This window comes from Capsicum annuum, chromosome 11 (genome assembly GCF_002878395.1).
Source record: "Capsicum annuum cultivar UCD-10X-F1 chromosome 11, UCD10Xv1.1, whole genome shotgun sequence".
NCBI lineage: Eukaryota > Viridiplantae > Streptophyta > Magnoliopsida > Solanales > Solanaceae > Capsicum > Capsicum annuum.
In genome coordinates this window covers 220,960,193-220,975,559 of record NC_061121.1, presented here as the reverse complement: position 1 = coordinate 220,975,559, position 15,367 = coordinate 220,960,193, and the positions used below count along the sequence as shown (strand labels likewise).

At 32.8% G+C, this 15,367-nt stretch overlaps 2 pseudogenes; both read right to left on the bottom strand.

Annotated features, from left to right (window-relative positions):
• Positions 1–352: 352 nt before the first annotated feature.
• On the bottom strand, positions 353–2,443 carry LOC124885269 (annotated as a pseudogene).
• A 12,128-nt stretch (positions 2,444–14,571) lies between these two features.
• Positions 14,572–15,367, bottom strand: part of LOC124885277 — a 28,031-nt pseudogene continuing 27,235 nt past the window's right edge.

The following is a 15,367-nucleotide window of genomic DNA, read 5'->3' as shown; positions in this document are numbered from 1 at the left end:
TTCTTTCAATAACATTCAAAAACTAAGGAAATAAACCCTAAAAGGTTCTATTTATACAACTTTACAAATAATAGAGAAATGACAAAAGAGCCCTTTCATTAAAGATCTCCAAAAGAAACCCCTTAAGTGCACCAAAAGGATGGTTTTGGGCCTCCTTCATACTTGGGCTTATGCACTCTTCTAAGTGGTCTTCAAAATACTCAAAAAGTGTCCAAGGTCATGATCGTACTCGTATCAAACTGTTTGTCATTTGCTGGGATTATGAGAAAATTTCTATTAAGTTGCATTTACAGAATCACAAGAAGATTTTAGAAAATCAACAATATAGGACAAATAAGGTGATTCATTCATCTAGACAAGATAAAATTTGTGCGGTTATAAATTAAATAGAAACTTAATGATTGTGATATTCATTAATCACTGTACCTTGTCAATAACCACTTATATCTCAAAAAGTTGACAGTGTCAATTCCAGAAAAAAGGGTGTGAGGCACATGATTGGGATTAACATACACAAAAAGGGCAGGCCGGTGCATAAAGAATCCCACCTTCACGAAAGGTCCAGCTAAGGGTTGTAGCCCAAGGGGGTGTGACGTAGGCAGTGTCACTGATGCAAGCATCAATGGTTGATTCCACGGCTAGAACTTGTCAATGATAGGTCACGTGGAGGAAACTTTAGCATTGCTCCAAGGCACCCCTTTGCATAACATGCACAAGATGAAACAAAATATTTATAGGCGAGAACAAACCAGCAACTTGCATGGAAGCTCCAACTTTCTTCATCGGTTCACCTACCGGATAGTACTTAGTACTTGACTCTATAACCTGCTTAACAGAAGATAGTAGGTTTTGTTTGCTCCTCTGACTAATGCAGCTATTGTTACTAATTTTGGAAACTTCCTCAATATAGATGTTGTTGATTCCATTGATTAAACACTAGAAGTAACAGAATGAGCATCAGTGAAGGGATAAAGAAACTCAAAAACATAACTGATGGCCAAGCTTGATCTGTACTCAGGGTGTAAAGTGCCATCTTCCGGAACCACTACCAGTTTGACTAATTTAAGTGCTTCATTTAAAACATGTACATTTAATATCTTTCCCTTTAGATATTCCTCTACATCTTTAGCCCTTGTTGCATGTTTTGTGCCATAAACACTGAACGCCAACTAGCTGTTGTTTATCCTGACGCCGTTCTGGCAGAGAGAAATATCAGCCTGGAAAGCAGCATTTACATATGCCAATGCATTTCCATTAGGTCGTGGAGAAGCTAGATAGGTTTCAAACCAAAATTTAGAATGAATTTGGAGAGAACTTCGAACTTTCTTAAATGGAATGCAGACACTTAGAAGTAGAGTCTTTGAGTCTAGCAATGGTCTCGATAATAATTTCTCCTATGTGATCATTTTAAGTCCATGACTGCTCATCAAGCTAACAGTAGCACAAAGTCCAAGAAATAATGTAGCAATATCTGAAGGAAAACCATTTTTCTGTGCCATAACCAAATTTCCTCCCACACTGGCAGAGTTTCTAATATATGGTGAAGCAATCTTCTCCATGTGGTTAGCTAGATTTTGGGACACTAACATCCCGTATGAACCCAAATTGACTTTGTTTTCCTCTTTCAAGAATGAAATAAGTTTAGATATAGTTACAGTTGCTCCAACTTTAATGCCAGTTTGATCTCTTTCAATGATTGAGAGTTTAGGAATGTACCTAAGATTAACATAATGATCATATCGCTGAGTTTCTTTATAATAACCAGTGCCAGTATTACCAACGACAAGTTTAAATCTGGCACTATTTTCTGTCACATTGGAGTTCAAGAAGCTCCGTAGTTCCTCAATAGAAACAGCACTATACCAAGGATACCTTGAGAAGTCCAATTTCTTGGCGGATTTACTTTTCAAAAACTCAGGATATGTAGTAAAATTCATGGTTGGATCATAGGGAGGGAACTTACTTTCACTTCATTGGAATCTCCCTTTGTCCAAAAAAGAATTGAACCCCAAATCCTCTATATCAATATCAGCAGCAAAATACTTACATGCATCAGCAATGGATCGGTATCCAGTGCACCGGCAAAGGTTTCCCGCTATGGCCTTTTTAGCTTCAGATGAAGTAAGCTTAGAGAATCCTGGTTGAGGATCGGACTTGTTTCCTTTATCGGCATTGACGAGAGCTGAGAAAAATGACATACACATTCCAGGAGTGCAAAAGCCACATTGAGAAGCATGAAAACTGGCAACCTTTCATGAATAGAGAGAAAACCATCTCTGGTGTTCCCAAGGCCTTCACTTGTAGTAACTGAACAACCATTTAAACTGCAAAGAAGAGTAGGGCATAAACTCACACTAAAATCTTCTACTTTTTTAAGATTGGGATCATACTTGGATACCAGAGCAACACAAGACCCACAACCACCTATAATAATACGAATAAGTTATGTTCTTTCTGAAGCCAAAATATAGAAATTGTTACCCAAATACATAATCAGATAGAAGATGGAAGATGCAGATATGATACCTCTCTAAAAGACTTATAAAGCAAAAAGGATTTGTATACAATCTGAACTCAGAAAACACGGAATAAAGCATCTAATCTATGCTGAAAAACTATGGAAGTTTGCCCTTTTATTTCATTGTACCGGAAAAGTAATTCTACATATAGTGATACCTTAAAGTCCCTTTTTTGTTATTTTGATTAGTAACTTTAACTCACAATATTCAGACTAATTGAAAAGAAAAGACATGTTTGGAGAACCGATTGTTTTAACTCCTAATTAACCAGAAGAAAAAAAAGGAAAAGAAAATTACATATAGTTCACTATGAAACTAAAACCCCATTTACTTTCTATGGAAAAAGAAAATTAAAAAAAAAAACTTGCAATTCGCATTTTAAGAGAAACCAATGCATGTAAATGAATGATTTCAACAACAACAACTACATAACCAATGAAATCCCACAAGTGAGTTTTGGGGAGGGTGTATGCAGATCTTACCACTACCTTAGGGAGGTAGAGAGGTTGTTTCCGAAAGACCCTCAGCTCAAGTACAACAAATTCAGGAATGAAGAAGAAGGGAACAGTGAAAAAATATAGCAACTAACAAGGTCTTCAAGAAAGAAATAAGAACAATAACTAAATAGTATACTGGATTAGCTTTAATGTCATTCCATTAAAAGGTTTTTAGTGCTAAGACTAGTCGGTTAGTGGAGTTAGTTTGAGGATGTGATGTACGCATGTCACTGATTAGTTAGAGGATGTGATGTACGCATGTCACTGTCAACTATATACAGCTAACACGAATGCAGCACTGGCTATATAACCAACTGCCTAATTCACAAATTAATTCAAGCAATAAAAATATCCCTCTCTCTTCTTCTACCCTTCTTCGACATCAATAATACTATAGATAGGGCATTCATTCAACAATGGCGACATGATCTATTGAGAAAATCTGACAAAGTTCAATAGTCAAAACACAATAAATAACAAACTATGATAGATATCACTAGCAGGGACTGCTATACTATAGTTAGAACAACGACAAATACCAACAAGACTAAACCGTTGAAAAGGGAGACCACATTCCTACCAACTAACCTTCTACTCTAATTCGCATTCTCCACACCCTCATGTATAAGGTCATTTCCCCAATACTTCTTTAATTTACCCCTACCTCTCCTCGTACCTACCACATCCAACCTCTTGCTTCTCCTGTCTTTGCACCTCGCCTGTTATGATCAGACAACAGTAAGCAATATGATCGATAAGCAAAAGGGAAAACAAGATGAATACAAGATTTACGTGGAAACCCTTGATGAGAAAAACCACGGGAGTAAGCAGAGGAATTTCAGTATGATGGATGAATAATACAATAAAGAAAATGATGTAATAACACGTCCAAAATGATCCACTAAACGCACTTATATAATACGTGCGTACAAATAATCCTAGACCCAAAAACAGACAGGTCCATAGACAAAAAGTCACAAACATGGGTCGCACCGTGAATTTTTCTTCGAGCACAAACTCTAGCATCGCCTCTACACACGTGCAAACCATCTCAATCTTGCTCCCTCATCTTGTCCACCATGGAAGCCATTCCTACCTTTTCTTGAATTACTTCATTCCTATGTGAAAATATTAAAGTGGATTTTTTTGAATCATAAATTTCTAGAATAGTCTAGTGTAGTATTTAGGATAATCAACGTGAAAAAATATCTATATCTTCTAGGTAATTCTTAGTAGAAGAATCTAGAAAGTTATAGTGTAGTCTCTTTGATATTTGTACTTAGGACAAGTCTAGTATTCTAGAGTTTTAGATATTTGAGGATGATATTTGTAGAAGAGGATAAAATACTCTAGAGTTGTAGTATCTAGAATCATCTCTACACAAATATAAATAGAGAATGACATAAGGCATTTGTAAACAATAAAAAGAAAATCCAATTCAAGAAGTCTTCTTCCATAACAAAGCTTCTCTTTCATAGCTTCCTCTTCTTTAGTTGAATCTTCAGACCTTAGTTAACGATCTTGAGCTAGCAGAAGGTCTCTCCAATTACACCTTTCTTCTGCTATTCGCTACATGGTGTCAAATCTAAATTCATACATTAACTTGTGTTTATTTCAAGATCAGTTTTGTGATCGATTCAACTTGTTTGTCCGAATAGATTTAAGCAGTTATGTTAATGGACTGGGAATGGAGTTGCTAAACCAGTCCAATTACAAGGTATGGAAGACATGCATGGAATCATACCTTACAGGCTAGGATTTGTGGGATGTTGATAATGGGACTAACATAAGTCTTTCGAACGACGAACTGGAGAGTAGTTATGCATACAAGAAGTGTAAGCAGATTAATGCAAAGGCGGAGTTTGTACTAAAGGGGTCTATCTCCTCCATTTTATTTGGTCACATCATAAGGTGTAAATCAGCTCATGAAATATGGAATACCCTCAATCAGTTATTCAACAAGAAGGATAAAGCTCAGGTACAGATATTGGAGAATAAATTGGCTAACGCCAATCAAGGTAATCTTTCTATTGTCGAGTATTTCTTAAGGATTAAGAATTTATGTTTTGAGATATATTTATTAAATCCGGATGAGGCTATCTCTGGAGCACGAATAACAAGAAATATTATTCTTGGTTTGAAGCCAGAATATATTCCTTTTATGACATCGATTAAAGGATGGGCTCAACAACTATCCTTGGAGGAATTTGAGAATTTGTTGTCATCACAGGAGTCACTAGCCAAATAATTATCTGGTAAATTTATCAAAGAAAGTGAAGGAAATGCTCTTGTAGCTGACAAAAGGCACGTTAAAGAAAAAGCAAGAGATACGTCTCACTCTCGATTCTCAAGTGGTTTAAGCTCGCCAGAAAAAAAAGGAAGAGACTTTTAGCAATCACAGTACGAAGCCTCTCAAATGTTATTAGTGTGGCAAAGCAGGACACATAAAAAGATATTATCGAGCCACAGAGAGCAACATAACTCAAATTTAAAAAGTTGTTGAAGAAGAAGAAGGTTGGGAAAGAAGCTCAGCAGCTGAAAGTTCGAGCAATAAATGTCTTGGCTTTAATAAATTTGGTTAGATATTGGATCAGATATAATATGGCCCATCATGTGAAGCGGGAAGGCACCGATAAGAAGCAAGATAATACTGAAAACATTCAGACTGGTGACGTGGTAGCTGCTATTAAGGAAATCAAAGAACTGGATCCTAAAAATGACAATAAAAGTTTGGACGTGGAGGATATTGAAGTAGATTATGAGCAAACAGTATCTGAAACTTAATATGCCAGTGATGACTTTATCGGAGAAACTATTAAGGGATATGTAGTATAAGTTGAAGTCTCTGATCAATCATCATCTTATTAAGTTTAGTCATTAGCTCAGATCAAATATTAAAAGTTGATGAAGCAGCTAATGATTCAATGAATGATGAAGTTGAAAGAGAAGTCTCAATTTCAGATGAAAAGAGACATAGTATGATTGAAGAACTAGATAGAGAACCTAGTGGGAGATTTTATTATGGTACTGTGGCTACACGAGAAATTAATGGTCAAATCAACACCAACTCAAATGAAGTAACTGATACTGATGAAATTTCCTCATATCATGGATTTGCATTGGAAGGAGAGATAACACAAATATTAAATCTTAGAGTCCCTAACTTTCCTATCATAGGTGTTTCTTTGAATAATATAGTTGTCGAGGAGCAAAGAGAAAGGGGGATCCTAGAAACTTATCGACATGAAAATTGGCAAGGAAGTGATTCATATGGTTCGCAAAGCCAACGATGACTATTGTCAAGCCAGTTCGCTACAAAGAAGAAAATTTTGGAAATACATATTCTTATTTCTTTGCAAGGCCGATCATTAATGAAAAATCTTTATCATATAAAGAACAAAAATCAAAAGGAGTCATGCAAAAACGGCTGAGATTTTCACAAGGCGTGGTTCAAAGCTTTGTTTGAGTTTTTCCACGACAAGTTCAGGGTAGCTCCTAATAAATCACTTGGGAGTGTAAAAATATTAAAGTAGACTTTTTTGAATTATAGATTTCTAATTAAGTTTCTAGAATAGTCTAGTGTAGTATTTAGGATAATCAACTTGAAGAATGTAACACCCCGCACTTTTGGGCTAGAATGTAAACTGTCATTCCTAAGCGTAAGAGTTCCAAAGGCCAATAAATCTTATGCTAATTTATTGTGTTAATCAATTATGTAGTTTGGGAATATATTTAATCATTAATTAAGATCATAGAGGTCCCTTAACTCAAAGACGAGTTGAAAGCTTTCCTATCGATTGAGTTTTGGTGAGCATCTAAACTTGGGTCAATTTCCATCGACCATAACTTTTTGTATATAATGAATTAGGTGGCCTACTATATATCAAATGAAATACCTTTGAGTCCTCTTTCCAACGATACTAATTTCACCTCAATCCGATACCCAAGAAAAAAGTTATGACTTTTCAAAGTGAAGTGCATCGCCTAGCAATTGCCTAAGGCTATTGGAATTGTTGTGTCATGGGAAATGCATCACCCATCCCATTTTAGGCGATGGGAAATATGACGTCCAGCCTATTTTGGGTGATGGACGATGCGCGGCACTGCCTAGCTTAGGACATAGGCAATGCGTTGCATGCCATATGGCCCAAGGTCATAAAAACTTCGTTTTTAAGTCATGTTAAGGGAAACCAAGTCTCTTTACTTTCCAAAAACGTCCCTAATCATCCTTAAGTAAATTAGGGTCATTAGTAACGTTTTAACTCTCTTAAATCCCTAGTTCATCTCTCAAGAATATAATAGGAGGAAAAAACTAAGGGTTAAACATTCAAGACCGAGGGTTCAATCTTTCGCAAATTCTTCATCACTAAGGTATGTGGGACTACCCTAAACTCCATGGGTATAAGTTTTACTATTTTTATCAAGATTGATCCCCAATCATGTTTATAAAGAAAGGTTTTAAAATTGTCTTAAGAAATTATATGTTGTCTTGAACCATTTTTCACGAAATTTGAATATAACTATATATATGTATTTTGGTTTCAATGAAAAGTTTGATTGAGAGCATAAATGATAAAAAAAAACTCCGTCTCCCATCATGATATTTTTAATTTCAAGTGTTATGGGTTGTTTAAAGGCATGAACTTTCTAAAAGAAAAATTAATGGGTGAATACTTGTTTAATGATCATGGGTTGATACTGTTTATGACATATTGAGAGGGTGTTTTATCATGATAAACTTTCATTTTGTCAAATTAACAATTTCCATGAGTTTTGAGTAATGCAAATATTATATAGCCACCTTATGATTGTACTATTGAGAGAAGAGTGTTTTGATGTAAACTCAAATGAAAATCTATTATTTAACCCTCTCTCACTTGATGTTTAAAAACTAAGGATGGTCATTAACATGATAATAAGTGAAAAGGGGCTACAGATATGATGTGATATGAATTTTTTGACTTGCAAGTCAGGATATGACAATACCCGATGATGACATACCCTTAATGGAATAAGTATTGAATGTTTTGAAAGTATGAAGCATGACTTTAAAGAACTAAAAGTTGGTCTCAAGAGAGCTAGTTGGTTACCTAAAGAAAGCGTTTAAGTGTAAGGGCTCATCGCTAAAAACCGTAGTTACCGATGTGGGACTTATGATATATTATCCTACATGAAAGGATATTTAGGATATCTCACATGGTGAGATTTCCTGCGGTGTGCTCATATGGGGGGTATCACCACTCCAATCTTAGAGGCTACTTGGATTGGAGGCTTGACCATCGAGTCAAAGGCGGGTTCCACATAACTTGTGGAATTATAGATTTTTAGGGTGTACCACTAGCTCAGAAGAATAACAAAGAGTGAGTCAAGGTTGTTAAGAATTGATTTGAAATTATTAAATATTCCCATGTACCACTGTTATTGTGAAATGCTCTCACCTATTTTGTATAAATGCATGATGTTTTGGGTTTTTTTACATACCAATACAATTGAATTTACCCCTATATTTCAGGATTTAAGGTTCAGTCCCTGGGTTCCGTTAAGCAGTAGATTAACTTGACAGAAGTTGTAGCTGGTGAGCCTCCCTTATTTCGGAAGGCCTGGTTACGAAATTTGTCATGGTTATACTATTTTGATTCATGGTCCGACTGGGAGCCTTGTCCCAGAGTTCAAACAGATGTTATTTTCAGATAGTAGAGATTTTACAGACTAGAGTCATGTACTTTGAATGTTATGAACTTCATTTCATATTATCCAGTTGAATTTAAAAAGTGACCATGTTTCCATTTATTAATTTTTCTCATTTCTTTACATTATATGAACACTATGTATGATTACCAAATAGAATAGGGGTGCTCGGGCCTTTATGGTTTGGGGTGTCCATCGTGGTCAGAGCCTCGATTTGAGTCATGACAAACTTTGTATCAGAGCACGATTCATGGTCCCAGGGTGTCAGTGAAATCACGTTGGGTAGAGTCCTGTTTATAGGTGTGTAGCTTTCCACACTTATAAGCAAGAGGTTGTTAGGCATTTAGGAATGTTTCACTTTTCTTCATATTTTAGATTGTGCCATTGTGTTGTCCATTTGGAAGTTGTCCAGATTCCATCTTTACTCTAATTTCGTTAACTATGTCTCCTTGTCGAGTCGATTCAAGAGCAAAATCATAGAGCCTAGTTGAGGTGGTCCTTTCTAATTGAATATTAAAAGATTATGAAATTGCATAAGGACTTGAGAGAAGTCCATTGATTCTTCAAGGTGTATTGATTCTAGTGTAAACTTTGAGCCCGATAAAATCGTGCTTTTCAGCCTGAGGTATTAAGTGTATCCATTCCCTATCAAAATTCTTATTACAGATGTCATGCATAAGGGTAATAATGTGTAGCAGAATCTTGGAACTGTATTTTCACCTGAGTAGTAGTATATATTAAAGTGTCATGACCTATTGATAGTGAGATTGGGCCAAGAAGTTGGTGATATGAAGTCACAAGGTTAGAAGTCAGAGTAGGGTAACTTTTGAGTAAATAAATAGTTTTAGTTTTATAATCGTTGATTGAGGGATGATTTGCCATTTTATGGTGATAGACTAGTGTGGTAGCAATATTAGTAGATTGTATAGTAGTCTGTGAAGGAAGTGTTTGTCTATGATTATTATCTATTCAGAATAGAGAAAGGGCCTAGAGTGGATAGTTGTGGTGGTTATGAAAATCGCTTATAGGCTGTGAATGGAAACGATTAGATTAGCCAATAAGTTATAAGTATAGACCCATTGTTGTATATGAAATTTTGAAGGTGGCTGTGATGTATGCATTGGTAGGTAACTATGATGTGAGAAAGTAGAATATATTGATAAGATCGTAATGGGTTATGATATAAGATTAAGATCGTCTACCTTCATTATGTGACCTTACCTCCCCCTTCCTCCCCTTGATTTGTCTTATCCTTAGTAGTTGTAAATTTGTAGTGCGTGTGTGAAGGTATGTAGTAGATTTGGAGGTTTAGTAGTAATGTCGTGGAGAGGATAGACTTATGGGCCATAGATAAGAGAAATGAGAGACTTAGGTTGATATTTCTATTCGATTGATTAGTATAGTATGTAACATGCTTCATATGATTGGTGTTATTAGACAATAGGCTTAAACTTTAGATGTGGACTGTAGTAATAAGATTAGTAGCTCAAGATTGATAATGCATGTTTTGTGGTAATGAATTAGTAGGCTTGATGTGAGATATGAAATAGCTTAGGTTGGCAACTTGTGGGAAAAGGATCGGATAATTGTGATATTTATGTACATGAAGACTAGTATAAAAAAAAATAATGAATTGTGGTTGAGTCATTAAGTGGATAAGGGCCTAGGTATAAAAGAATAAGTTGAACCTCGAGGTAGCATGTTGTTAGATAAGGTTGTGATGTGTATGAGTGTCACTTGTACCTAGATTTCATTCTCGAATCTTGCATTATGAAGAAGTCTAGGGAGTTGTTGTATAGCATTATTTAGAGTTGAATTGAGGAAATATGGGTGGGCAATATGCGCCTTTGGTATAGTTTCACAAATTTTGTTAAGTTATAATTTATGTGATTAGAGGTGTAATGCTAAGTATTCTAAGGAGTTGAAGATGAAGTGTTGTGTATCTATAAGTGTGGATGTTTGTGCCCATGATAACGTTAGCCATAAATAGATGACTTTGGGGGTTGGAGGATGTTAGAATTAGTGTACCTAAAGGGATGTCCTAGAATGAATTTAGTGTCCTTGTATAAAAAAAATTTTATGGAGGAGAGTTTGTGTTCATGTGTGTACTGGTACCCCTTTGTGATAAGTAGTGTAGAGGCATATGCTCATGAGAATGGGAGTTATAGAGTGATGTCTATAGAGGCTAGCGAGAGCTAAGAGTAGCACTTTCGAAAAGCGAGGCCTTAAGAGTATTGTTTATCAGAGAGAGTTTAGCGCTTATGTGTATGGTAAGATACCTTTTTGTGTTGAGAATTGTGGCTATAGATTTTGATGTGAAGGTATGACTACAAATATAGAAAGGCAACTTTGATCTAAGGGGGAGACAATAGATTAAAGTAGTTTCCAAGTTGTCTTGTGGTATTTGTCATGCCCTGTTTTTTCTATTTTTGCAAAGGTTAAACAAGCACAACTTATGGACTCTAAATGAATTAAAGTTTTGTACAGAGTCGCCACCTAATTTTTAAGGAAAATAAGGAAACCTGTTTATTTATTAAAACGTATGATTGATGTTTCAGTATGTGAAAACCAGTTGAGATTCTAGGTAAGGGTTCAAATTATTCCGAAGAAAAGTGATTAGGCACCCTTCGGGATCCACAAGTGGTATCCGACTAGACTAAATTTATCAAAGAGGGAGGAGGAATATTTAAAATAATGTAAAATGTGTGTGTATTAAGTATAAAATAATTCTTTTGGAAAATATAAATGTTTAAAACTATGTAAAGGTATATGTATATTAAATATACAAATAAAACATATTGTTATGAAACACATGTAAAAGATATATAACAAAATGTATAAATTACATGTGAAAAAAAAAAGTATTGTTGTGACATGTGAAAAGAAAGTATTTTTTATGTACTATACAAGGAAAAGTATTTTTACACATAATACTACGGACTTGATTGAGATTAAGGAGAGAGATTTTATTTGAAAAGAAAAATTACATAATGACGTAAACATGTAGATTTACTTAATTTAATTTATTTGTATCAATGTTAAGGATCTAAGTTAGCCTAAATAACAAAAGGGGAAAAGAAAAGAAATACAAATATATACACGTATAAAATATGTATTAAAATAATATTAATGTATATGTTGTTGTAAAATATATATAAACAAAAGCATATAAGTATATGTATGTAAAGAAAAGACAAGATTGAATAAAGAAAAATTATTCTAAAGGAAAAGACTACGTAATATTATTTTAGTGTAAAAAGTATAAATTATTTGATTAAATAATCTAAGTCAATCTAATATTTTTATATAAATATTAACGGCCTAAATTTGCCTAAGCACGTGGTGAAGATCCCACTCAACACTCCAAAAATAAAGCTTTCACTATAATTAACATTTATACAATTGTAAGAATATAAAAAAAAATATAAGCACACAACTTAAAGTATTCTTTGAATGACATTCCCGACAAATTGAAAGAGTATATGTGTATATACATATTTAAACAGGTGTATAAACAGGTGTAACAAAAATATTGGTAACGAATAAATAATAATCAAAATAAATTGAAAGAGTATATGTGTATATACATATTTAAAAAATATAATTTTTGTTAAAAAAAATGGACTCAGATAAAGTTTTGAAATATTATAAAGATTTCATCATCACCTGAATTATGCATTCTTGTTACGTATTTATATATGTAAAATCCATCTTTTGTTTGTGGAGGCCTCGAAAACCTACGGAGAGATAATTTTATCGGTCATGTATTGATATTAGATAGAAAATTATAATTTTGAGAAAATAAAGTCGATCTCTTTAATGAGATGGCCTCAAATATCTAGATGGAGAGATTATTTCATTTGTCGAGTTTCGGTTCTTGATATAAACTAATAATTTTGAGAAAATAACGTCCGTCTTTTGTAACGGGGTGGCCTCAAGTATCCTACGAATAAATAATGTCATTGGTCAGTGTTGATCTTGATATAAAATAGTAAGCAGTAGTCGTTTGGCCATGAAAACAAAAAAATTTCGAAGTTGGAGTTGAAGTTGAAGTTGAAATTGGAGTTGGAGTTGTGTTTAGCCATGTCTTTTTTGAAATTTTTTTTTACTTTTGAAAAAACTTTTTAAAATTTGATTTTATTCTCTAACTTTTACAAACTATCAAAATCACCCAACTAAAATTTACCTACTAATGGAAAAAGAACACAATTAGCCACTATTATAAAAATTATTACATATACATGGCCATATTTAATGAAGTTCAATTATGATATATATAATATTTACATTAATAGCCGTTTTCTCATATTTGAAAATTTTAAATATGGATGTTAAATTAACAGATCACTACTTCCTGTTTTTTAGGTAACAAATATTATCTTTCAAGCAAATTTATTTAATTTATTTCCTTCATTTTTCATTCCTAAAAAATAGGAAATGATAAGTTATTAAATTTTAGGTTACCACTAATTTATTACTTTAATTTTCTTATAATGAAAGATTTTACTGTATGTGAATAAATTATTTCTATGTAAAACATGCTTTGCATATTTATGGTATATTATATCATATACCATAAATATATAAATATGCTTAGTATGTTTCTTTATACTTTTGTATTTTTATATATGTGTGTATATGGTATATACATGGTATAAACTTCATATATAACATACTTTGTATATTTATATTATAAATATGCTTAGTATGTTTCTTAATACTTTGTATATTTATATATGTGTGTATATAGTATATACATGGTATAAACTTTATATATAACATACTTTGTATATTTTTATTATAAATATAATACTTTATATATTTATGGGTATAAATATAAACTAGCAGTAAAATAATGTCTTAAATAAGAAAAAAAATTAAATAAAGGATAAAAATAATGATGTAGTTGTTTTATGATTTTATCTATCCAAATTAATCTTTCTTTTAATTGTTTTCTTCCTCTTCTAAGCTGGTTTCTATAATTAATTTCTTCGTATAGCCAACTTTGTTTTTCTCTAACTCTTTTAATATATTCTAACATTTTTAATCTGTATAATATCTATCTGAATAATAACTGTCTAAATATGAGCAGTAACTTTCATTATATAGGTGTAAGTTTTCTATAGAACTTAATAACTCTTCTTCCTTATAATTTCATATCTTTTCCCATATTATTTTCTTTATGTCTATAATTTCTATATCTTCAAGTATATATAAAACAAGTATTTTAAAGTTATCTGTCATTTGCTTTTTCATAATATTCTTTAGTTGTTTGTTTTTAATCTTTTTAATTCTTTCATATTTTCGTTAAGTATTCTATATATTTTATATTTTTAGTTCTCATGTATTCTTCTAAATTTGTTTTCACTAGTTTTTCTATTAATTGTATATTCTTATATCCATTTTTCAATATTCTACGTAGTTTATCATGGTTAATGCGTAGATTTGGCATGTAGGTATATATAAGAGTAGGTAGGTAGGTGTGGTATGTAATTTATTCTAGTCATAGTATATCTATCAAATGTTTTTTCCCATATGATCTTTCTTATATCTACTATTTCTATATCCTTAAGTACATACAAAACAAGTATTTTGAATTTATCTATCATTTCATCGGATAAGTAGGTAGTCATTCTTTTTCATATGATATTATTTCAAAATATTTCCTTCAATCACATATATAACAAAATATGATCATTTTAGATTACTATGTACTAGATTATTCTTAAATAATTATGTTACTCTATCACTATTAGCATGGTAGTCTGGATACTTTTCCCTTAAACAACGCCTCTACTCTGGCTATTCCCCTATCACGACTTTCTTGCCTCACCGGTTTCATTCTTCTGCGCTATAACCATATTTCCTCACACACTGGCAAATTTTCTAACAAATGGTGATGCAATCTTCTCCATGTGGTTAGCCAGCTTTTGGGAAACCAACATCCCATTTGAATGCAAATTGACTTTTGTTTTACTTTTTTAAAACTGAAATAAGTTTACAGAAAGTCACAGTTGCTCCAACTTCAATGTAATGATCATATTGCTGAGTATCCTGATAATAACCAGTGCTGGTATTACCAACGACAAGTTTAAAGCTCGCATCATTTTCCGTTATATGCGAGGTCAAAAAACTCCATAACTCCTCAATGGAAACAGGATTGTACCAAGGATACCTTGAGGAATCCAAATTTATGGCAGATTCACTTTTCAAGAACTTAGGACACTATCAGAAATTAGTGTTTTCGATTGCAAATTTCGACTAAAAAAAATCAGTGCTAATTTTTCACTACTTCAGTCGAAACATTTAATTTTTATTTTTATTTTTTGTAAAATACTTCTCTGATACTATTTTCGATAACAACAATCATAAGATTTGGTGGTAAATTTTGAGAAATATATATTCCGACTACAGTAATCGGGTAAGGCATATGAAAATTGCCACTATTATTTTGACCAAATGTTTCGATCGTTTTGGTCGGAATATTTTAAGAATATTAATTGCTAATAAAATTATAATCTGATATTTATAGTAGACAATTTTATAAATAATTAATTAAATATATGATTAAATATTTGCGCTACTTCTGTAGTTGGAAATATTAAATAATTATATAAAATGATAAATTACACAAAACCACAAAACTAAGAGACTTTATTACCC